A 24652-nucleotide genomic window follows, 5' to 3' on the forward strand; every position below is an offset into this window, starting at 1 on the left:
TTTGTCTCTTTGATTAATGTCTTTTCATGTCTGTAATGAGTTGTATCCCTACAAAAATAATTATGTTTAAGTTTCAATCTCTGGTAGCTTAAAATATGTTACTTATTTGGGAATAGGATCTTTGAAAACCTTATTAATGAAGTTGAGGTCATACTGCAGTATGAACCCTGAACCAATACAACTGGTGTTGCTATAAGGAAGCAACACGTGAAGACAGACACACAGGGAAAACTTATGTGAAGACTGGAGCAGAACAAGTGGGCATCCATAAACAAGGAGGAGATACCTAGCCAGTACCTGATTTCAGTCTGCTTGACTAAAATTTGAGACAATGAATTCTGGTGTCCTAGACTACAATTATAAAACAGTTTTTTACTTTCTATTTATATATTCACCAATTTTTCTACTGTGTTGTTGGTCTATTTTGGTATATTTTTACTATTTTTTGTAAAATCCTTGTATAGATTTTAGAGCAATTTCTTTTTGTGTTTTGTGAATGTTTTTCTAAGTTTTCCCTTTGTCTATTAAATTTATTCTGTTAATTATTGTCTGTTAGACAATGAATTTTAATTAGACATCAAAATAATTGTCAATGTTACATTTCTATTTAGACAATATGCCTGTCTTTGTGAGGGAAGGCAAGCTTTGTTTTACACAGAGATTTAGGATTTTTTTCTTTGTTTTTAATCATCTCTCACAGTCCTAGTTGTACATTTCATGTCCTAGATTAACTAAAACATTTAGTGTTTCATCTTTAATTTCCTAACTAGAACTTGTATTTTTGCATGAGAAGAGAAACAGATCATTTTTTCCAGATTGATAACTACTTGTGACAACACAAATTATTAAATAAGTATCTGCCCATTGAAAAAATTTGTTACATGAAATTCTAATGTATAATATTTATTTAATGATTTAATTTATATGATATATATTATATATTTATACACACTCACACACATACACACATATATTCTTATTGCCAATGCACTATTGTTTGAATTATAACCATGTACAAATTCTGAAATTTGGAAAGGCCAACTTCTTCTTTCTTCCAGGACTCTAAAAGAGTCAAAAGAGACTCTAAAATCTCCAAACCTGGGTAAGACTGCCCAACTCCCAGCCTCAACATTGTCTCTAACAAGATTAAAGAAAGATTTCCAGAAACCATGGATTTCAGTGAAATTTAAATTTTCCTGTCATGTTTATAACTCAGTTCTGAGACAGTACTTCAAGGAAGAAGAAATAATCCCTGTGAGTTAAATGTTGTTACTGGATCAAAGATAACGAAGACTTAGAACAGACTATAAGGTTATGTCACTTTGCTTCCATGGTTATGTCTCAGTTCTCTCTTATAGGCTGTCATCATCTTGCAAGAAAACTGTCACCTAATGTCTTCAAATCTATGTGACCACTCCTCAGTCTTTGTTGCTTGGTCCTTCCTATTCTCTTTAAGTTCATACAGGGATGCCTTAAAGTCTAAATATACTATGAATAAACTCACTCCCTGGTAATCTTATGTAATCTTTTATTTACATGATTAAACTTTACTTACATTGTGTTTGATACCAGATTTATTTTTCTGACCAAGCCCTTTACCCTGAAATCTAGGTTATTTTATAACCTCTATCTCTAAATGCTTACTCAGCATCACCACTTAGATGTATATTGAGTATCTCAAAGTTAGCAACTTCAAAACACATGCCCAACCATTACCTTCAATCCTTTAGTCATCCAAACTTTTCAATTTGTACTAGTCAGTTTTTTTTCACTGCTGTGACTAAAACATCTGACAAGAAAAATTGTAGAGGAAAAAGAGTTTATTTGGGGGCTTCACAGTTTTAGAGGTCTCAGTCCATGGACATTTAGTTCCATTCCTCGGGGCTGGAGGTGAGGCAGAACATACATCATGGCGGAAGAGTGTGGTAGAGGGAATTGATTCACATGATAATCAGAAAGCAGAAAAGGACTCCACTTGTCAGATACAAAATATATACCCCAAAGGCATGCCCCAGAGACCTACCTTCTCCAGCCACACCCTACCTGCCCTCAGTTACCATTCAGTTAATCCCATCAGGGAATTAAATCACTGATTGGGTTAAGATTCCAATAACCCAATCATTTCTCCTCTGAAGCTTCTTGCATTGTCTCATATATGAGATTTTGTGGGATACCTCACATCCAAACTATAACATAATCCTTTCAGTCATGAAAAACAACTCTTTATATGGTAAATACAATTTCTCTTGTATTCCATATCAATTATCTTCTCCTTTTAATATCACATACTGTGCATACATACTCTCTCTTTTCCTTAATCATGTTCACAGGAGGTTTATCTGTTTTATTAATCTTTGAAAAAAGTCATATCTTGAATTTATTAATTCTTTCAATTAGTTTGCTTTTCCTATTATATCTATTTTGATTTTTATCCTTATCAATTTCTTCTTTTTAATGTATTTTGATTTAATTCTGTTGTTTCCTAATTTTTTAAGATGGGTAACAAGTTCCTTTAATTTTCATCTTTTCTTTTTTTTTTTTTTTTTGGCTATTGTGAATTGAGCAGCTATGAACATTGATGTGGCTGTATCTCTGTAGTATGCTGATTTTAAGTCCTTTGGGTATAGGCCAAGGAGTGGGATAGCTGGGTCAAATGGTAGGTCCATTCCAAGTTTTCTAAGGAATCTCCACACTGCTTTCCAGAGTGGCTGCACTAATTTGCAGCCCCACCAGCAATGTACGAGTGTACCTTTCTCCCCACATCCTCGCCAACACCTGTTGTTGCTCGTATTCTTGATAATCGCCATTCTAATTGGGGTGAGATGGAATCTTAGGGTGGTTTTGATTTGCATTTCTCTTATTACTAGAGATGTTGAACATTTTTCCGTATGTTTGTTGATTGCTTGCAGATCTTCTTCTGTGAAGTGTCTATTCATTTCCTTAGCCCATTTGTCGACTGGATTATTTGAATTCTTGGAGTAAAGTTTTTTGAGTTCTTTATAGATTCTGGAGATTAGTGCTCTATCTGAAGTATGATTGGCAAAGATATTCTCCCATTCTGTAGGCTCTTTCTTCGCATTGCTGATAGTTTCCTTTGCTGAGAGAAAGCTTTTTAGTTTGAATCTATCCCAGTGGTTGATTCTAGCTTTTATTTCTTGTGCTATGGGAGTCCTGTTAAGGAAGTCTGATCCTAGACCAACAAGGTGAAGATTTGGACCTACTTTTTCTTCTATAATCTGCAGGGTCTCTGGTCTGATTCCGAGGTCCTTAATCCATTTTGAGTTTAGTTTCGTGCATGGTGAGAGATATGGGTTTAGTTTCATTCTGTTGCATATGGATTTCCAATTCTCCCAGCACCATTTGTTGAAGAGGCTATCTTTTCTCCATTGCATATTTTTGGCACCTTTGTCTAGTATGAGAAAATTGTATTTATTTGGGTTTGTGTCCGTGTCCTCTATTCTATACCATTGATCTACCTTTCTATTTTGGTACCAATACCATGCCGTTTTTGTTACTATTGCTTTGTAGTAGAGTTGAAGATCTGGTATTGCAATACCCCCCGTTTCACTCTTCCTGCTAAGTATTGCTTTAGCTATTCTGGGTTTCTTATTCTTCCAGATGAATTTCATAATTGCTTGCTCTATTTCTGTAAGGTACATCATTAGGATTTTAATTGGAATTGCATTGAATTTGTATAGCACTTTAGGTAGTATGGCCATTTTGACAATATTGATTCTTCCTATCCAAGAACATGGAAGATCTTTCCATCTTCTAAGGTGTTCTTTAATTTCTTTCTTTAGTGTTGTATAGTTCTCATTGTAGAGGTCTTTCACCTCTTTTGTGAGATTGATTCCCAAGTATTTTATTTTTTTCGAGGCTATTGTGAATGGGGTAGTTTTCCTAATTTCTCTTTCTGAAGATTCATCACTTATGTATAAAAATGCGTTGGATTTATGGGCATTGATCTTGTAACCTGCTACTTTACTGAATTCACTTATGAGTTCTAAGAGTTTTCTGGTGGAATTTCCAGGTTCCTCTAAATATATAATAATGTCATCAGCGAACAGGGATAGTTTGAGTTCTTCTTTCCCAATTCGTATCCCTTTAATCTCTTTGGTTTGTCTAATTGCTCTGGCCAGAGTCTCAAGAACGATGTTGAATAGAAGTGGTGAAAGAGGGCATCCCTGCCTTGTTCCAGTTTTTAGGGGGAATGCTTTCAGTTTTTCACCATTTAGAATGATATTAGCCATGGGCTTAGCATAAATGGCCTTTACAATGTTAAGGAATGTTCCCACTATCCCTATTTTTTCTAGTGTTTTGAGCATGAAGGGGTGCTGTATTTTATCAATGCTTTTTCTGCATCTATTGAAATAATCATGTGATTCTTGACTTTAAGTCTATTAATGTGGTGAATTACGTTTATTGATTTCCTGATGTTGAACCAACCTTGCATCCCTGGGATGAAACTCACTTAATCATGGTGCACTATCTTTTTAATATGTTTTTGTATGCGATTTGCTAAAATTTTGTTGAGAATTTTTGCGTCGATGTTCATTAAGGATATTGGTCTGAAATTTTCTTTCCTTGATGAGTCTCTGTCTGGTTTAGGTATCAGGGTGATATTGGCTTCATAGAATGAGTTTGGGAGAGTTCCCTCCTCTTCTATTTTATGGAATACTTTGAGAAGTATTGGAATGAGCTCTTCTTTAAAGGTTTTGTAGAACTCGGCTGAGAACCCATCTGGTCCCGGACTTTTCTTTGTTGGTAGGCTTTTGATGACCTCTTCTATTTCATTGCTTGAAATTGATTTATTTAAGTTGTGTATGTCTTCCTCATTCAGTTTAGGGAATTCATATGTCTCTAGAAACTTGTTGATATATTCCAAATTTTCTATTTTGTTAGAGTATAGATTTTCAAAATATCTTCTAATTATGTTTTGTATTTCAATCCTGTCTGTTGTGATATTTCCTTGTTCATTCCGAATTTTAGTGATTTGGGTTTTCTCTCGTCTTCTCTTTGTTAGTGTGGCTAAAGGTTTATCAATTTTGTTTATTTTTTCGAAGAACCAACTATTTATTTTGTCAATTTTTTGTATTGTTTCTTTTGTTTCAATTTCATTGATTTCAGCTCTGAGTTTAACTATTTCCTGTCTTCTACTACTTTTGGTGCTGGTCTGTTCTTCTTTTTCTAGGGTTTTGAGCTGTAGTGTTAGGTCGTTTATTTGTCGAGTTTTACTTCTTTTATTAAATGCGCTCCATGAAATAAATTTCCCTCTAAGTACTGTTTTCATAGTGTCCCAGAGATTTTGATATGATGTTTCTTTGTTCTCATTTACCTCTAAGAATTTTTTAATTTCCTTCCTAATATCTTCTGTTATCCATTCATCATATAATAGCATATTGTTTAATCTCCAGATGTTGGAATAGTTTCTGTGTTTTACTCTTTCATTTATTTCTAACTTCAATCCATTATGATCTGATAGAATACATGCTAGTGTCTCTATCTTCTTGTATTTGCTAACATTAGCTTTGTGGCATAATATATGGTCTATTTTAGAGAAGGATCCATGTGCTGCTGAGAAGAAAGTGTATTCGCTCTTGGTTGGATGGTATATTCTATAAATGTCCGTTAAGTCTAAATTATTGATTGTGTTATTGAGATCTATGGTTTCTTTGTTCAATTTTTGTCTGGAAGATCTGTCCAGTGGTGAGAGAGGTGTGTTAAAATCACCTAGTATTATTGTGTTATGATCTATTTGGTTTCTGAAATTGAGAAGGATTTGTTTGACATACATGGATGAGCCACTGTTTGGGGCATAGATGTTCATGATTGTTATATCTTGCTGATTTATGCTTCCCTTAAGCAGTATGAAATGACCTTCTTTATCCCTTCTGACTAACTTTGGCTTGAAGTCCACATTATCTGAAATGAGGATGGATACTCCAGCTTTTTTGCTGAGTCCATGTGCATGGTATGTTTTTCTCCATCCTTTCACCTTTAGTCTATGGGTATCTTTTTCTATGAGGTGAGTCTCTTGCAGGCAACATATTGTTGGATCTTTCTTTTTAATCCAATCTGCCAGTCTATGTCTTTTGATTGATGAATTCAGGCCATTAACATTCAGGGTTATTATAGAGATATGATTTGGTTTCCCGGTCATTTGGTTCATTTTTTAAATTTTATTTATTTATTTGTTTGACACAACTTGTTTCCTCCTTTATTTGACAATTCCTTTAGGATAATTCCTCCCTTTGCTGATTTGCTTCTTTGTTTTTCATCTCTTCCTCATGGAATATTTTGCTGAGAATGTTCTGTAATGCTGGCTTTCTTTTTGTAAATTCTTTTAGCTTTTGTTTATCATGGAAGGATTTTATTTCATCGTCAAATTTGAAGGTAATTTTTGCTGGGTATAAGATTCTTGGTTGGCATCCATTTTCTTTCAGGGCTTGAAAAATGTTGTTCCAGGCCCTTCTAGCTTTTAGGGTCTGGATTGAAAAATCTGCTGATATGCGTATTGGTTTCCCCCTGAATGTAATTTGGTTCTTTTCTCTCACAGCCTTTAAAATTCTGTCTTTATTTTGTATGTTTAGTATTTTCATTATAATGTGCCTTGGTGTGGGTCTGTTGTAATTTTGTGTATTTGGAGTCCTATAAGCCTCTTGAACTTGATTTTCCATTTCCTTCTTCAGATTTGGGAAATTTTCTGATATTATTTCATTGAATAAATTGTTCATTCCTTTGGCTTGTTTCTCTAGGCCTTCCTCAATCCCAATAATTCTTAAATTTGGCCTTTTCATGATATCCCATAGTTCTTGTAGATTCTGTTCATGATTTCTTACCATCTTCTCTGTTTGTTCAACTTTGTTTTCAAGGTTAAATATTTTGTCTTCAATGTCTGAGGTTCTGTCTTCCAGGTGTTCTATCCTATTGGATATGCTTTCTATGGAGTTCTTAATTTGGTTTATTGTTTCCTTCATGTCAAGGATTTCTGTTTGGTTTTTTTTCAATATCTCTAACTCTTTATTGAAATGATCTTTTGCTTCCTGTATTTGCTCTTTTAACTGTCGATTGGTGCGATCAATCAATGCTTGCATTTGCTCTTTCATCTCATCATTCAGTGCATGCATTTGCTCTTTCATCTCATCATTTGCTTCTCTGATCATTTTAATTATGTACATTCTGAACTCCTTTTCTGTCATTTCTTCTGCCATGCTGTCACTGGGTTTTATTGATGTAACATCTAGATTTGTTTGCAGCATTTTCTTTCCTTGTTTTCTCATATTGTTCAGGTATCAGAGGACCGCTGAGATATTGCAGATTTCCTCTATTGACTTACAATGTCCCTGAAGATTTCTATATATATCCCCCCTTAGTCTTCAGTAGGCTGAAGTCTTGGAGGAAGTTGATAATGCGGTGCTCCACAAGGAAGCTGCCTCTCTAGGAGTGGTGGCCTTCAGGTGGGGTATAATCCCTGCTAGTGGGCAGAGGTGCCTCCACTTGTTGACCAGTGGTCATTCAAAGGGGACCTAGGCTGTGGGCTGAGGCAAGGCCTATTTGGGCCTGAGTCTCTGGTTTTACCGTCCTTGTGGGGAAACCTCACCCAGCAGAGAAGACTCACCCGGTGGGGAGGTCTCGCTGGTCAGTTCCCTCCTAGAGGTTCCCCTCAATTTACAGCTACCGCCTGGGCTGGGCTGCCTTCCTCTGCAAAGTTCCCAGGGGCCCGGCCCTACCTCCTGGGCCTGGGAGCCTCACCCTTTGCAGATGACTCTCCTTAGTCTGCCCTTCCTCAGAGAATCTGCCCGCAGGCCTGGAACCCTCGCTCCGCCCTAAGCCTGTCTCTGTGCGGCTCTTCCACCAAGAAGCCTCCCAGATCCTGGGACCCTGCTCTGCACCCAATCGCCTGGCTATGCGACCCCTCCTCTGAGCAGCCACCTGGGGCCCTGTACAATCGCTCTGAATCCCAGAGACCCGCCACACGCCTGTTCTTCCAGACAGCCGCCCAGTATTCCGGTGCGGTCACTAGGAGTCCAAGAAACTCACTGAGTGCCTCCACCTCCACCAACCACCCGTAGCCTTGGGCAATCAATCACTCCGAGTCGAAGTGACTCTCCCCGTTCCTCCTCCTTCTCCAGATAACCCCCGGGGTGTTCAGGAGTGGTCGCTCTGAGTGGCTCTGAGTTCACGTGACCCGCAGCACAGGTCCTCTGGGCAACCGCCCGGAGCTCTGGTGCGGCCACTCAAGACCAAGTGTCCCACCACGCTTCTCCTCCAGGCAGCCCCCCTGTGTTCAGGAGCTGTCCCTTTAAGTCCAAACAACTCACCACTCGCCTTCTCCTCTGAGCAGCCGCCTGGAGCGCTAATGCAGTCACTGGGAGTCCACACGACCCGCCGCGCTTCTTCTCCTCCTCCTACTCCTCCAGGCAGGCCCCGGGGTTCAGAAGTGGTCTGAGTCCAAACAGCTCACCACGCAGCCCCTTCTCTGGCAACCGCCTGTAGCTCTGGTGTAGTCACCCCGAATCCAAGCGGCCGCGCTCCTCTTCCTCCTCCTCGTCCTCAGGGCAGGCCCCGGGGTTCAGAAGCGTCGTTCTGAGTCCAAACAGCTCGCCACAGAGCTTCTCCTCTGGCAACCGCCTGTAGCTCTGGTGCAGTCACTCCAAATCCAAGTGGCCACGCTCCTCCTCCTCCTCCTCAGGGCAGGCCCCGGTGTCCTGAGTCCACACAGCTCTCCTCGCCACTCTTCCCCTGGGCAGCCGCCGGAGCCCCAGTGGTTGCTCCGAGTCCCAGCGCTGTGCCGAGCGGCCTCCTTTATGGTGCTCCCAGCTGTCCGAGTTCACTGCTCCAGCGGGGGGAGGGGCGTCTCGCCGGCAGTTCCACTTCACAAAGTTTCCTGCGTTCCGGGACCACCGTCCCATCCGGGATGCCTCCCCAGGGGGTGAGAATCACCCGGCTGCTTTGAGTTGGTCCCAAGCGTCTCAATATCTCCTCTTTTGAATCCTGAGTCCTGGAGCAACATGAAATGCAGCCCCCCTCTAGGCCGCCATCTTGAAACCCCTCATCTTTTCTACTTATATATAAAGGGATTTAATATTCCATAGTTCTTTCTGAAATTATTTTTGACTATATTCAGTAGATTTTGGTTGAAAATGTTGTATTTTTTATTGCTTTGAAAGTGGTTTATTGTCTTAAAATGATCTGATTCATGAATTGTTTTCAAATATAATTTTTAAATTTTGTTCTCTGGTATTTTAGTATTTTTTGATTTTTGGTTAAAATTATCATCTTTCTTCTCCAAAATCTGTTTTATTAAATATTCCCTTTGACTTTTCTCATCTTCCTTTCTCTGTTTGGCCACCTTAGGGATTATGGTATTTTCCTTTGTCCCTTCACTGTAATAGTGGAGATGGTCCTGACGTGGTGACAGGCTGAGTGATCTCTGGTCATTTGAGCAGGACAATCAATCATCAGCCTCCTGTCTAATCGCTTTTTAGTTTACACTTGTCAAAAATAGAGCAAATGAAGCCCACCTGTGCAGCACTTGTTAAGATCTTTAAAGGTCAGGAAAATGGTACAGGTGATTTCTTCCTTCTTTAGCTGGCCCTAGCCAGGACATAAGCAACCCCAGGTTTCTCTTTCCCCGGGACTCTACTACTCTGGTTTCTGGGCCTGTAAACATGCTTGAGAGAAGGAAGTCTTCATGTCTGGATAACAATGCCCAGGCTTTTGCTTCATATTAGTATCAGCTTCTATTTAGCTGTTTCGATCAAGTGAGATGGTTGCTTTGGAACTCAAACTAGAAGGGGAAAGTAAGCTGGGTACCCTGAGGTTTACATCTTTCTTGACTTGTTACACTTTTTCACAAATATTTTAGATAACTTATAAAATTAATCTTAAGTCTACATGGGGAATAAGAAATTTAGTAAATGACGGAAAGGAGGAAATCTGACTGCCTGGTTCTCTGCATTTTCAGCTTTATCCTTAATTGCCCTGGTCCTTGAATTTACCTTAGATCCTCTTTCCATAGCTCATTCCCTTGTTGCAACATCAAAGTCCTTCAGGCAAACTCAGATGAGAAACTTCAGTGCAACCACACTGTGGATATTTTATTGGGATGTTTCAACATTTCTTGCATTGCAATAACAAAAACCACATTTTCTAACAGATACTTGAATGTGAGTCATTGATGACTTTGAACTAGTATATGATATGATCAGAATGGCAATGGCATCATAACTTAAAACATTCTTGCCCCTTTCCTTGTTGCTCTCCTAAATGAATCATTCATTCATGCCACTGTCAGTATGATTTTCCCGAAATGCAAGCTTCATCAGGGTGCTCTTCAGTGCAAAAGACTAAAATGCTTCAGCATAGTTTTCAAATTCTTTAGTTGTCATAAAAAGCATTCATCTGATTTTACTCTGTGCTGTATTTGAATGCCAAAATATTATTTGCAGATTAATTTCTATCTGTCCCACAAATAGTTCACCCAAAGCACTGGGAGTAGGTTTGCTCAACTTGAGGACAGGAATTGTGTCTAGTCATGTGTCTAGCACCAAACCTGACACATGATATGTGACCCATAAACATGTGTTGAATGAATTAGTGAATGGATAGATAAGTCAATACAGATATGGAGTTTTCTTAAATCTTGAGGAAGTTATTCTTGTCATGCACAACATCAAGTATGCTCATCTGAATAGTAGTACTTGATGCAAAGAAACAAATTTTTCTTAAACTTACTTCTATAATTTTCAGAGTACAAAATAATGTGTTCAGTGAAATACAGGAAGACACAGTCTGTACAGAATTTTATTTTCCTAACCACTCCCTCAACAGTCTTATTTCTTTTTAGATGGATCAACTTGTTCCTGGGTTGCTATTAATCATGATTCTTTATACAGCTTTGAATACAAAGCCTTGTAAACGATGGCATTCGATGAATTCTTGTGAAGTGCTTAGATTGAACCCATTCATGGAAAAGTAGAATAGAACCTAGATAGAAAGGGCCTTGAGACAGCCTTTATTCTCCCAGCTTCCTGCAGGACACAAAACTCAATTCATCCCTGGAGTTTAATATTAATTCTATTTTAAAAGAAAAAAGCAATTCTATTGCTTTGCTAAGTAACTTATTCTATTGCCTACTAGTTAGATTATCCTGGATTTCTGTAACCCTAGTTTTTATGGCCATAGATAAATTCCCTAAAATCTCCAAAAGCAAATTCCTTCCTCAGCAATATGGAAATAGTATTTTCATTGTGATAGGCTTGCGAAGCCTGGAAGTGATGGACATGTCAAGTACACAGCACAGTGTCTAGCACTAAGTGCTCAGTACAGTTTTAGTTTAGTTTTTTTTTTTTTTTTTTTTTTTTTTTTACAAATGACATTTGTATTATAATTGGCTATAAACTCCAAGGAAAATGAATAAAGTACCACAGGCATTCAGGGACCATGCAAAGGGAAAGCTCCAAGTGAGGAAAAAGTCCCTTCTCCCACAAATGCCTCATAATTGACTTTTACTGGTACATATGTAGATCAAGTGAACACTCTGTGACCCAAATGTGAATTAATGAACATTATGACTTCTCTTCTGGTGCTATCTCCACCCCCATAAACTAAATTATTTCTAGAATGGTTTTAGAATTACAGAAAACTTGCTAGGATAATACAGTGAGTTCTCATATATGCCACACCCAGATTCTCCACTGTTAACTCCCTATATAACTATGCTACATTTAATACAATTAGTGAACTAATATTGATATCTTATTATTAACTGCACTCCATACTTCTTTTAGACATCATGTTTTATTTCCAATATGTTTTTGTTATTGTTATAAGATCTCATCATATATACCATAGCACATTTAGTATCCTTAGTTCTTATCTTGACTTTGAAAGTATCTCTCAGATTCTCCTTGTACTTTGATGATCCTGAATGGTTTGAGGAGTGCTGATCTGGTATTTTATTCCTGAGAATATTCCTCAATTGGGATTTGACATTTTTCATCTGTTTAAATTAGTGTTGTGGATTTAGGGGAAAAGATCACAAAGATGGAGTCCTATTCTCAACACATAAAATAAAGTGTGCATGCTATCAACATATCTCATCCCTGATCACGTTCACCTTGATCACCTGGATAACAGTGTTTGCCAGATTTGTTCTCCATGAAGTTATGTTTTTCCCTCTTTCCATATTGTGCTTCTCAGTTTTAAGTAACTAAATGTGGCTAACACACAGAGGTTGAAACTTACGTTCTGTTTCCTTGAGAATAGAAGGATACCAACCAAGAATATTTGCTGATTCCACCCTAGAGTCTGCTGACCTCCTAATGGATATTAATATCAATATTTTCACAACTCTAAAAATCATCAAGCACTTTCAATAACTCAGGGTATGTATTGTTCAAGGAAAAATGCATAGCCTCTTTAAGAACAGTGAACTTTCTGTTTGTTAACTTACTCTATATCCATCACCCTCTCACAGGACCCACAATAACCTGACAACCAATGGGTCCACAATGTAAAATCTTGTTAGTCACAGAATGGGGCTGGAGCTCTACCAAAGATCAACTCCAGATTAACTCATTATTAACCTGTGAAGTTGTCAGAGAACTCCACAAGTAAAGCTTCCTTTATTTGACCTGACTCAGGTTTCCCAGTATGAAGAGCCATTTCTCTGGTTGTATTTTGAGGTTGAAGGGGGCACTGGGGGAGCCTGATTATTGAAAGTATTTAACAGTTGTTGAACATTGCATCTGCCTTATGTAGCTATTATAATTGAGGTAGCAAGTCTACAAACATATTTAAAGGAGAAGCTGGGAATGAGATGTCCTTCAGGGGCTTTGAAAAGTTCTAACAACCGTCTGGGACACTAGTTTGCCTAGTACTGTGTTCCTACCTAGGGTTGCGTGCATGGCCAGAAAAGACATAAGCTCTTGCATCCAGTTGGCCTTGAGGCTCTGAACAAAGTGGAAGTGTAAGATATGAAGAGTGTTAAAGGCAAACGTCAGCATGCATACTACACAGAGGTTCTTGGCCAACTCTCAGAGGTGTATTGGTCCCAAATATTCCAGGAGATTTCTCTCTGATCATTATATTACAATTACTAAGCTGCAGAGACTTCAGTGGTCATGCATGGAAAAGAATGCAGGCTTTACAAATGTAGTTCTTGACAGTCTCTAAAGAAACAAATAAACAACAATATACCCTGGTTGTGTTGATGATGTGATTTCCAGTCTTACCACATTTCATTTTTTTTTCTCCACTGTTCTTTATTATGAATTTGTGAAAACTGTTGTAACTCAAAATCCAATAATTTGGGTTGAGGTTATAGCTCCATTGATCTTAACAACAAAAAAGGGATTAAGTTTAACAAAAGAAATGGTTTGTAAATCAAAACCTTCCTGAAGGAAATTAAAGAAGACATAAAATAGACATACCATATTCATGAGTCAGAAGAGTTAAAATTAAGATGGCAGTACTCCCCAAATTGATTTACAGATTAATACTTATCGAAACTCCAATGGTTCTTTTATAGAAATTGACGAGATGATCCTGAAATTAAATGTCAAATATGAAAAAGATATTTAGAGAGATACAAAGAAATAATAGTATATTGACCTATACACAGCTGAGAAGTAGTCATTAATAACTGTCTATGAGAAGGTCCTGATGTCGGGTTTACTAAGAAAAGAAAAACCTTTAAATCGACATTTATAATATATTCCAAGAAGTAAAGGAAACTAGATTTCCTGGTGTTTTCTTTGACCAACTTCTCCAGAGGTGACTTTCTCCTTCAGTTCAATCTGTGTCAAAGATAAATCTTAGATACCATCTGATGTTTAGGAGATGTATTCTATCAGTGCTCTTACAAGACAGAAAACAGGAGCAAGTTAGTGACATGGGTCAGACATAGTGAGAAGTTTAGATGACTAACCAGGAGATTCCTCCTAGAAACCAGTCTCAAGGTTTGGAAGAGTCTTTCCCCTTTCTTATAACTTATTATCTCTGAATTAATTATCAGGTGTTTCTTTCATGAAGGGAATTTAACATATATTTGTGAGGGTATTCTTTGTTTTAAGACTCATGAACTTGCATCTGTGCTGAGGTGGCCTTGTCACTAGGTCAAGCAGGGTTTTGAGGTCTCACTCTCACTGACATCTAGTAGGTAATCCTTGGACTAGGATTTGAAATTACCAGGTCAGGTAATATCCTACGGCTATGTGACGTGTAATGCTATGAGATGTTTGAGTAGAATTTATGCCATTTATTAATCTCATCGGCAAAATATATCTCATAGAATACTACATTCCACATTCCAACTCTAAAATGGTAATAATTCAGACTATTTAAACTTAAAAGTATATTCCATGGTCAGTCAAATCTCAAAGAGTGGATTTACTACAGTGGAGTTAGGAGGAATTATAACAAGAACACCAGGAGGTATGAATGAAGAGTTGATTATTGGCAAAGAGCATGAGTTCACTGATTTATGTGGGTGGGAATAAGGTTTTGTTTGATTTCAACATCTGATTCCCTTCCAGATGAGGATCTCTCTTAAGATCCTCAATCTGAGATCCTCAATCTTAAGATCCTCAATCACTGAGATCTCTTAATCTCAGTGATTAAGAAGAAAATCACTGAGATTCAGAGAGGAAAGAAGGCTTGTTCAAGTTCAGGTAGCATAGAACCTTTGGTGACTGAGCTAGAATACCAACCCCAGGTAGATTTTAGTCTAGTGCTTTATCCACCAAAGCTTCACCAGCAACTGGTAATTGAGATATACTTATTACATTAGTAATTCTTGAATCCCATGTGTTTTCACTGATGCTTCTTCCATGCCTAGATGTCTGCTGATTCTCCAGCCACTTCTCCATGGTGCCACATCTGGGTTGCAGGATGACAGACCTTCCTTTGTGCATCAGTTGACCTCTGGAGCTTTCCAAAACAAAAATGAATAATAGAAAGAAGGAATAAATACTCAAATTTCATCTTCCTTCTCTTGGAAATGAAACAAAGAGTCTTTAGCTATAAGAAAAGAAAAATTAAAAAATAAGAAGAGCCTTGTGGCTGTAGCTCAGTGGTCAAGCACTTGCCTAGCATGTGTGAGGTACTGGTTTTGATCCTCAGCACCACATGAAAATAAATTTTAAAAAAAGGTATGGTGTCTATCTACAACTAAAAATATTTAAAAATAAAAATAAAAAGATTGTTAGGGAGATGGATGCCTTCTTTAAGAAATTTATAAATATTGACCTGTATTTACTATGACTTAGAAGTTATTTGTTTGGAAATTAAGATCATCTATTCATGATAGTCTCACCAAATAATCCTTTTTGCAAGAGTGAGTCAAATTTCAGTGTTCTTGTCACTTGTTTTTGTTTTTTAAAGAGAATTAAATTAGATAATGCAGGTCAAGCACTAGAACATTTCATGATAGATATTAAATCCTCAATAAAATTCAGGAATAAGGGTAAGAACAATGAGATGTTGATGGCATTAGCGGTGATCTTCTAAAACCTTTAGAAGTGTCCTAATTAAAAAATGAAATCAAAGAGAGTAATTTGAATTAATTGTCTCAGTAGCATACCATGTAAAGATAAGTGAATTAGAAGGAACGGGGGTGTAGAAGGCAGTAAAAGAAACAGTTATTGTACATTAGATAATAATTTGAACCATTTGAAATTATTCTTTGGTCTGTACAGTTTATAAGAGAACTTAATGGAAAGGGAGCTATAGCAAATCTGAACAACTTGCTTTGTCTAGCCATGTCTCCATGGATCCATGTCTATACTTTCTACCTGGAATTTGAGACCTTCCTATGTGTGCCACACACACAATATTATTCATACTTAGATACATTATATTCCATGAAGGGCAATAAGTCAAAGAAACTCATAAATAATCCTATAGATTAGGAAATTGAAATAAAAATATGTAACAATCATATTCAGTTTTCTGAATGGTAAGATTTTGTGATATTTATGGAAAAATAACTTTTTGCTCTAAGTATAAAACAATCATACTGAAGCATCTGATTATAATGAAAATACAAGATATTTAAGAAATATAGCATATACCACATTCCAAAACAAAACATCATAGCCTGGTTTTGACAGACTGAATGCTTACTTTGTTCTGGTTCTTTATGGATCTTTAAGTTCATACTCAGAGAGACAGAAAGACAATAAGCAAATAAATCAAAATATATAATTTTGAATGGTAATATTGCTATGGGAAAAAAAGAGTATGTACACGATTTGGACCATTATTCAAACACATCAATTGTAGAAGGACATTTCTAATAAACTTGAGAACTTTAAATATAGAAATTTAAATACATTCCCCTTATGCTGGCTTCAAACTTTGACAAGGTTAGAAGTATTATGAAATTGATGTGGATGTTTGGAATCTGGGAGTCACCATATAAATGTTTATCAGTGGATACCTGCCTTTTTCATCTCTCACCCTGCAAGAAACTCAGCTCACAGTGGATCAAAGACTTAGGTACTAGAACAGAGACTCTGAGACTACTAGAAGAAAAAGTAGACCCAGATTTTTGTCATGTCAGCCTAGGATCTGACTTCCTTAACAAGACCTGAAAGCACAAGAAATTAAATCAAGAATCAATAAATGGGATGGACTCAAACTAAAAAGCTTCTTCTCAGCAAAAGAAACAATCGATAATGTGAAGAGAAAACCTACAGATTGGGAGAAAATCTTTACCACATGCACCTCAGTTAAAGTATGAATCTCTAGGATATATAAAGAACTCAAAAAAATTAACACCAAAAAAACAAATAATCCAATCAATAAATGGGCTAAGGAACTGAACAGACACTTCACAGAAGAAGATTTACAATGGATCAACAAACATATGAAAAAAGCATCTCTAGCAATTAGAGAAATGCAAATCAAAATAACTCTAAGATTTCATCTCACTCAAATCAGAATGGCAATTATTAAGGTACAAGCAACAATAGGTGTTGGAAAGGAAGTGGGGAAAAAATACACTCTTACATTGCTGGTGGGAATGCAAAATGGTGCAAACATTATGGAAAAACAGTATGGGGATTCCTCAGAAAACTTGGAATGGGACCACCATTTGACCCAGTAATCCCACTTCTTGGCATATACCCAAAAGACATAAAATCAGCATACTATAGTGATGTGGCCATATCAATGATTATAGTAGCTCAATTTACAATAACTAAACCATAGAACCAACCTAGATGTCTTTCAACAGATGAATAGATAAAGAAAATGTGATATATATATATATCACATTTATATATGATGGAATATTACTCAACTTTAAAGAAGAATGAAATTCTGGCATTTGCTGATACATGGATGGAGTTAGAGAATATCATGCTATGTGAAATAAGTCAAACCTAAAAAACCAAGGCTGAATTTTTTCTCTGATATGTGGATGCTAATTCACAAGAAGTGGGGGGAATAGAGAAGAATAGAGTTACTTTATATTAGGTAGATGGGAGTGAAGGGAGGGGAAGAGGTATGGGGGTAGGAATGATAGTAGAGTGAAACAGACATTATTACCTCAAGTACATATGTGACTGCATGACTGATGTGATCCTACAATAAAAATCAGAAAAATGAGAGATTCCACTCCATTTATGTATGAGCTATCAAAATGTATAAATGCATTCTACTGTCATGTACAACAAATTAGAACAAATTTTTTAAAAAGAACAAAAAAGAAATTCAAGGACTTGTGGGAATGGATACTGAGAGGGTAATGCCAATTTTCTTTGTTCATGTCCAGAGAATGTGGAGTTTCTCAATAAATTTCTCATTTTCAACCCCAGAAAGAGAGGTACACTTGAGAAGTTTAAGAAAGAGTAATGGATGCATACAGTTCATGAAGATAATAAACTAAAACTTTATGTGGAGACACTCCCAGAGTAGTAAGCTGATTGTGTATTTGGATTATACACTGGAAGAGATGTGGGACTCACTGATGAGCCAGGGGTAAAATGAAGTGATGGCCAATTTCTGTTCTTATAATAGATCTGAGCTGCAGGGACACCCTGTCACCCTTAAGTCTCAGCCTTCAGTGAATCTGAGCAATAGCATCACTCCTTCCCTGTCCCATGTGGTAAGGCCGAGCAACTTTGTCAACTGCAAGCAGCAGAGTTTCAGTAAGTCAGCTGCTCCCACCTTCAATTCCTACTTAAATAACTTTTAGAGAAGCAATACAGAAAATCAAAGGCCCAAGAAGGACCTGGAGTCAGGACAGAAGGCAACTAGAACAGCCAATGTGTCAGCCAGACCACTTTAAGGGTGGAGAAGAAAAGGTCCGTCCCTGTTCCCTCCATCAACAGTGACTTCTCTACCAGCTTAAATCAAAGTAGAAATTTCCCACTTTTGAATAGTGCCAATTTTGATCAGGCATCCATCCTAAACATTAAAAGACAGCCAACTGTGCCAGGGTTGTGCCCTCCATGACTTCTGTTTATGCTCCATTGTCCCCAATCCACCAACCTGCACAAGTACCTTAGTCCTTTCAGGCTGTTATAACAACATACCTTAGACTGAGCATCCTATAAACAGAAATTTTTTTGCTCATGATTCTGGAAGCTGGAAGTCTAAGATCAAGGTGTCAGAAGGTTTAGTATGATTTCTGCTAAATTTAGATTTAGGGCTTGATCTATGCTTCATAGGTGGCACCTTCTCACTGCATTCTCACCTGACTGGAGTTGGGGGAAGTGCTCTCAGGATTGTTTTTGTGGGTGCACTAAACCAGTTCAGGAGGACAGAGCTTACATGACCTAATCATCTCCCAAAAACCTGATCTCTTAATACTATTGCTCTGAACATTAGATTTTAACACATGGAAACAAAAACATTCACAACATATCTATTGGGAATATAAGATGGCCTTACTTCAGCAAAACCAAATCTGCCTCCCATGGAGAGTAACTGTACATCCCAACACAACTCTCCAGGACGTCTCTGTGTTGTGAACCCCTCATCCACAGCCTCAGCAGCTCCAGTGGTGCCACTGACAGAGAATCTTCCTCTGGATATATTCAAAGGAATATCTTCCATGCTGGGGAATTCTAAATAGATATGTGACCTGAAGAATTTGCCCTATTAGGTATGAACCTAGCATAAATCCATCAGGAGGACACTGGTAGCTTCTTCAGCAACTTCTTTAGATTTCTCCTTCATAGACAGAAATCTCTGTGTCAGGTTTGCACAAATCAACTTGAAGTAACCTGAAAGCAAAGACTTAAATCCAGATATGGTGGTGGGCAGTGGAGGCAGTTATGAAGAATTTTAAGAGGCTAAGCTGCATTCACCACACTTTATGTGGTGAATGAAAATCACAATTTCTATAAAACCTAAGGAGACAAGGTAGGAAATGAAGAGGGTGCAGTGCACTAATAGGTATGGGTGAACTGTACAATTAGTACATGCTACAATTAGTACATGCAGCTGTGTATGAAGGATTGGTGGGTCTAAGGCACTTCATGCAGTGTAAGAGGGATATGTGCAAACTGCCCTGGGGGTCTCTCAGTAGAGTTCAGTTAAAACCTATATCCAGCACTTTCATGGCCCTCAAAAGGAATTTGATTTAAATGGTTTCCAGAAATCTCCAGGGACATAGGAGGAGGGACCAGCTGGCCCTAGTGCCATTTAATATCCCCAGAATTATAGAGATTAAGCTAGTGTGTTTTCCCTAGGAAACTTCTCTCCTCTCTGCCCTTCGCCATCTTTTCTTTCATGTTTCTTGAGGAGAGAGATGTTTCTGTAGAAATGAATACAGTGAAAATGAAACAGGCTGTAATCTGATGTTGGCTACAGCAAGAGAGGTTGCCACCATCCTTAGCCTTGGCAGAGATTCCAGCATGGATAGATGGGTAGGAAAGCTGTACTGTGGAGGAAGTAGGTCTCAGGTCTGATTAGAAGTTGTCGGCATGGGGAACAGGTGGCTTCTTATGTTATGGGGTCATAGAGCATATTTGGTTCTTTTTCTGATTGGTTCTGAGTTGGGAAGGGGTTCAGGAAACAAGAATCAAAAAATTAAAGAAGATGGCAGTCACTGACCAAGTTCTGACCTTTCTTGATCAATTTCTTGGAGAAGTTGTAGTTTATCTACCTGGGCCTCTGTCTACAGAGGCTGTGGATCTGAGCACATGCAGTCTCTCAGGTCTGGACCTGCCCCCAATTCCAATCTTCCTCTCTCTCCTTCAACAGAGATGAAGGAAAAGGAGGAGGATGTGGTGACAGGTCTTTCCTTGAGTGCTGCAGGTGCCATTTTTCACCAAAAATAGATTTTTGTATTATTATGGAGAATGAAAAGAAAGTTTGTGTGGTCACCTTTCCTCCCTGTTCCCCTGAAACATTGGAGACTAGGCCTATGAGTTTTCCCAGGAGGTTGACTGAGAGATTGAAATACCCTTAGGCTAGTCTGGTGGATTATCTGCTAGGTCCTACCCAGGTTGACTTTGGCTTTACTCCCTCTTTTCCATTTTTTCTCTTCAACTGAACCAGAAGTGTCATACTCCTTACCTCATACTTCTGGGCTTGAGACTGTTTGGTGGGTGCGGGGCAGTACTGAGCAGATGAGACTAGCACAGCTTGCTCTAAGATTCCAGAGAAGAGTTTTGCCCCTCTGACCTCTGCCATGACTACTCTGCCCTCCCTCCTTCTGAGGAGCTGGAATTTCTTTCCTCAAAGTTCCATGCAAGGAGTGTTTGTCTCCCTCAAGAATCTGTGTTATGCCCCCTATATCAACCTCTTGGATGGAGTTGTCGCCGCACGTGGCAACAATTGCGCAGGTATTTATCGGAGGTGGACTGGAAATAAACTACTTTTCCTATATTCACTAATTTATAGAGGAAGAGAGACTTTGAGAAGAAGAGATGCTTTGCTTAGAGGTTAGAGGAAGAAAAACTTTGCTTATCAGGAAGAGAGACTTTGCTTAAAGGAAGAGAAACTTTGCTTAGAGGAAGAGAAACTTTGAGAGAAAGATAGGCTTTGCTTACAGAGAAAGTTTTAGAGAAAGAGAGGCTTCTACACTTATCAGAGATCTATTTCTTCTAGAGTTCTGCTGCTTCCTCTTACAGGTGCATCCTGCATCCTGTGAACTAGGTGCAATCTATCTGAGGGCTAGCTGCTTGTTCTAGCTGCTGCTTCTCTCTGGTAGCTGCTGCTCCTTACTGCTGCTTCTGCTTACTGCTGCTTCTTGCCTTCCGCCTACTGCCACTTATATTCCCTCCAGGAGGCGGAGGGCGGGGCCACGCCAGTTGAGATCAGGCGAGGAGCCAGCTGCCCTATCACAGCAAAGGTTAAAGTGAGCAGGCACAAGCAGGAGCACCCGGGAACACCTGTGCACGCTGTGTGCGTGGACTTAATTGAATATGGCCAATGATAAATCATCTGAGTGTGTTTATGTTAATTAACCTCCTCACCGCCGATGTGATCAAAGCAACCTCAGGCTGGCCGCCAGGCGCCATCCTGGCACAGCCCACATGGCACAGCCCCCAACAGGAAGTAGTATATCCAGGGCTGGGAGGGAACTGCAGGAATACTCAGTTCCTCAGGTCACAGTGCTTTCATATCATCAGTTGTCATATGACTTTTAGTTTATTATGGTCATTATATGTAAAAGAACAAAGAAAAGTCAACTAGTAGAGTTTGGGGTTATTTAGATTCTTATATATTTAATCACTCTTTTAGGTCTTTGGTACTCATCAGTAAGCAATATTCCCAAATTTTTTATATCATCCTGGGCATTTATTTCATCTTGAATCAAATCAGAAGACTAGTTACAGCTTGAGGTAGATTCACTTCACCTCTGACTTTGAGTTACACTCTCTCTTAGACATTCCTAGAAGGCCCTAGACCTTGAAGTTGCTAGACTGAGCCTGAGAGATCCCAATTCTGTTAGCCCATAAGATCTCAACGGCATGAGACTCTAAGACTTAAATAAAATGAGAACTCAAATTGAAATTACAAAACTGGACATGGATCATGCGTACAGTATCATCATGAGAAGACCACACGATCTCAAGGACATGTGGTTATGCCTTCAGACATTGAGACTGTGAGAGGGAGACCGAGGGTCTGTCTGTGAGACTTTCCAGCCTTTCCCCAGCCTCTGTTTAGCAAAATTATACTGTAAAGGGATTCCTCCTTAAAGAGGATGATCTTGGCTTTTTGCATGTGTATCTCTAGCTTGCAAACTTGTCAAAATTTGGGGAAATTTATGAACTTCTTTCTTACTGGTACACAATACTTAGACATCACAGTGGGATTTGTTGTGACATTGTGACATATTCCTACCCAAACAACTTAACTTGGTCATTTTCATTCCCCAGTACTCCCGTTCCCTTCTCTTCCTCTTCTCTACCCAAATGGTCTCTCTTCTATTTCTTCTATTTTCCATGAAATCTCTCTCTCTCTCTCTCTCTCTCTCTCTCTCTCTCTCTCTCTCTTTTTCTCTCTCTCTCTCTCAGAAAACAAACAACCCTTAACTTTCTGAGTTCAACTTACTTCACCTAACTTGATATTCTCCCATTCCATCTGTTTTCCTACAAAAGCCATCATTTTGTTCTTCATGGCTGAATAAAACTCCATTGTGTATATATAACACATTTTCTTTATTAATCTATTGACAGACCCTTACCTTGATTCCATAACTTGGCTATCATAAATTGTACTACTCTAAACATAGGTATGCATGTATCACAATAGTATACTGATTTTAAACACCCAGGAGTGCTGTAGCTGTAAATGGATAATACATAAATACTTAAATATTGAACTACATCTTTTATCATTTTCTGCCTCCTTTTCTGTCTGCCTTTGCACCTGCAATTCTCTTGGACAAATACCAAGGAGTAGTATAACTGGGTCATATGATGATATCCTTCCTAATCCTTTTAGGAACCTCCATGCTGATTTTCATAGTAGTTGTATGAATTTTATGCAAAGAGTCTTCTGTAACAAGCTTGCTTCTTGGCCTGACCTATTCCCAACCTCAGAAATTGGCCCATTTGTGAGTGTGTCCTCTATTATCATCTAGGAGAGCTCACCTCCCTGGAGTTTAGATTTCTTAGATTTGTATGTGTTCACAATTATCAAAGGTCTTTGAAGTAAAGTATTAGGAAATGAGTTCTTATTTCATAAGGTATGAAGTTCTTAACTTCTACATCCTTCTACTAAAACTAAAAACTCTACCTTGGTTTTTAGTATATGTAGGAGAAATTTTATTACACTTATATGATGTGAGATGTACCTTTTGATAACAATCTCTTAATTTTGCAGAAATTGCAACCTTTGCCCAAACAGAAATGTGGCAGAGGCTGGTCAGTATGGATCATGGACTGGAGTTCTCCTCTCACCCTCACTGTTAGAGTAGCATTCTCTGAAATCTCTTTTTTGACTTAACATCTGAGAAAAGAAACTGAACCTTGCACAGCAGTGGTAAATGGTGGTGGGCACAGAGCGAACAATCTTCCAAAAAGATAACAAAGTAAGACCATTTTTGAGATAAATGTTATGGTGCTTTCATCAAAAAGAACTTTATTACTTGAAAATTATCCATCTCTCTTTGTTTTTTTTTTTAATATTATTTTTAGTTGTAGATGGACACAATGCCTTTATTTTATTTATTTATTTTTATGTGGTGCTGAGGATCAAACCCAGTGCCTCACACATGCTAGGCAATTGCTCTACCACTGAGCCACAATCCCAGCCCCCATCTCCTTTTGTTTAAGAGCTGGTTTGTTGTCCTTGACTAATTTTTTATATGACCATACACATAAAGGCAAAATAGGAATCCATGTTATCTGAAGAGGATTTTAAATAATTTTTTTTCTTTTTTGGTACCAAGGATTGGACACAGAGGTACTTAACCACTGAATCACATCCCCAGTCCTTTTTTGTATTTTATTCAGAGACAGAGTCTCACTGAGTTGCTTGCAGCCTTACTAAGTTGCTGAGAATGGATTACAGGCATGCATCACTGTGCCTGGCAGCAAATCCTTTTTCAGTCAGGCCCCACATTTAAGGTAAGCCAATTTCTTTAATTCCTCTACAGTCCTGAATCGAATCCCAATTTCACTCATATTACAAGTCAAAACTTTACAATGGCTGGTGAAGTTCAGTGGAATGTCCTGTGTCACCTCTGAGCATGCCTTTTATAGTGGTCTCACTCATGTTTACTTCCTCCTGCTCCTCACAGATCAAACTCCACACAGCCTCTAGCATTTGCTCTGACTGCTTCCTGTTTGTTACCTTGTCACAGATACCACATGGCCAATTCCGAGTCTGCCCACATATCTGCTTCTCCATGAACATACCTTGATCACCTTCTAATATGCTATATAATTTAAATTATTTTTCATTATTTGATGTCCCCACAACTTTTCCTACAAAGTCCTACAAGACAGAAATCTTCCTCTTGTTTTTTCACTTATGTAAACTGAATTCCCAGAGAAGCTCCTAGATAGAAACAAGCATCCAATAAATATTTGTCAGAATGAAAGGAGGTTCAAGATTCAGGGTTTTTTCTAAGATACCCCACCTTTCTGTGATAACTCTGAAAAGATTGAAATACTAATGATTGTAAGTCATGTATAATCACTTTAGTATTCACAGCACTTTCACATAAATACTCTAA

Source organism: Sciurus vulgaris, assembly GCF_902686455.1.
Source record: "Sciurus vulgaris genome assembly, chromosome: 11".
In the NCBI taxonomy this organism is placed as follows: Eukaryota; Metazoa; Chordata; class Mammalia; order Rodentia; family Sciuridae; genus Sciurus; species Sciurus vulgaris.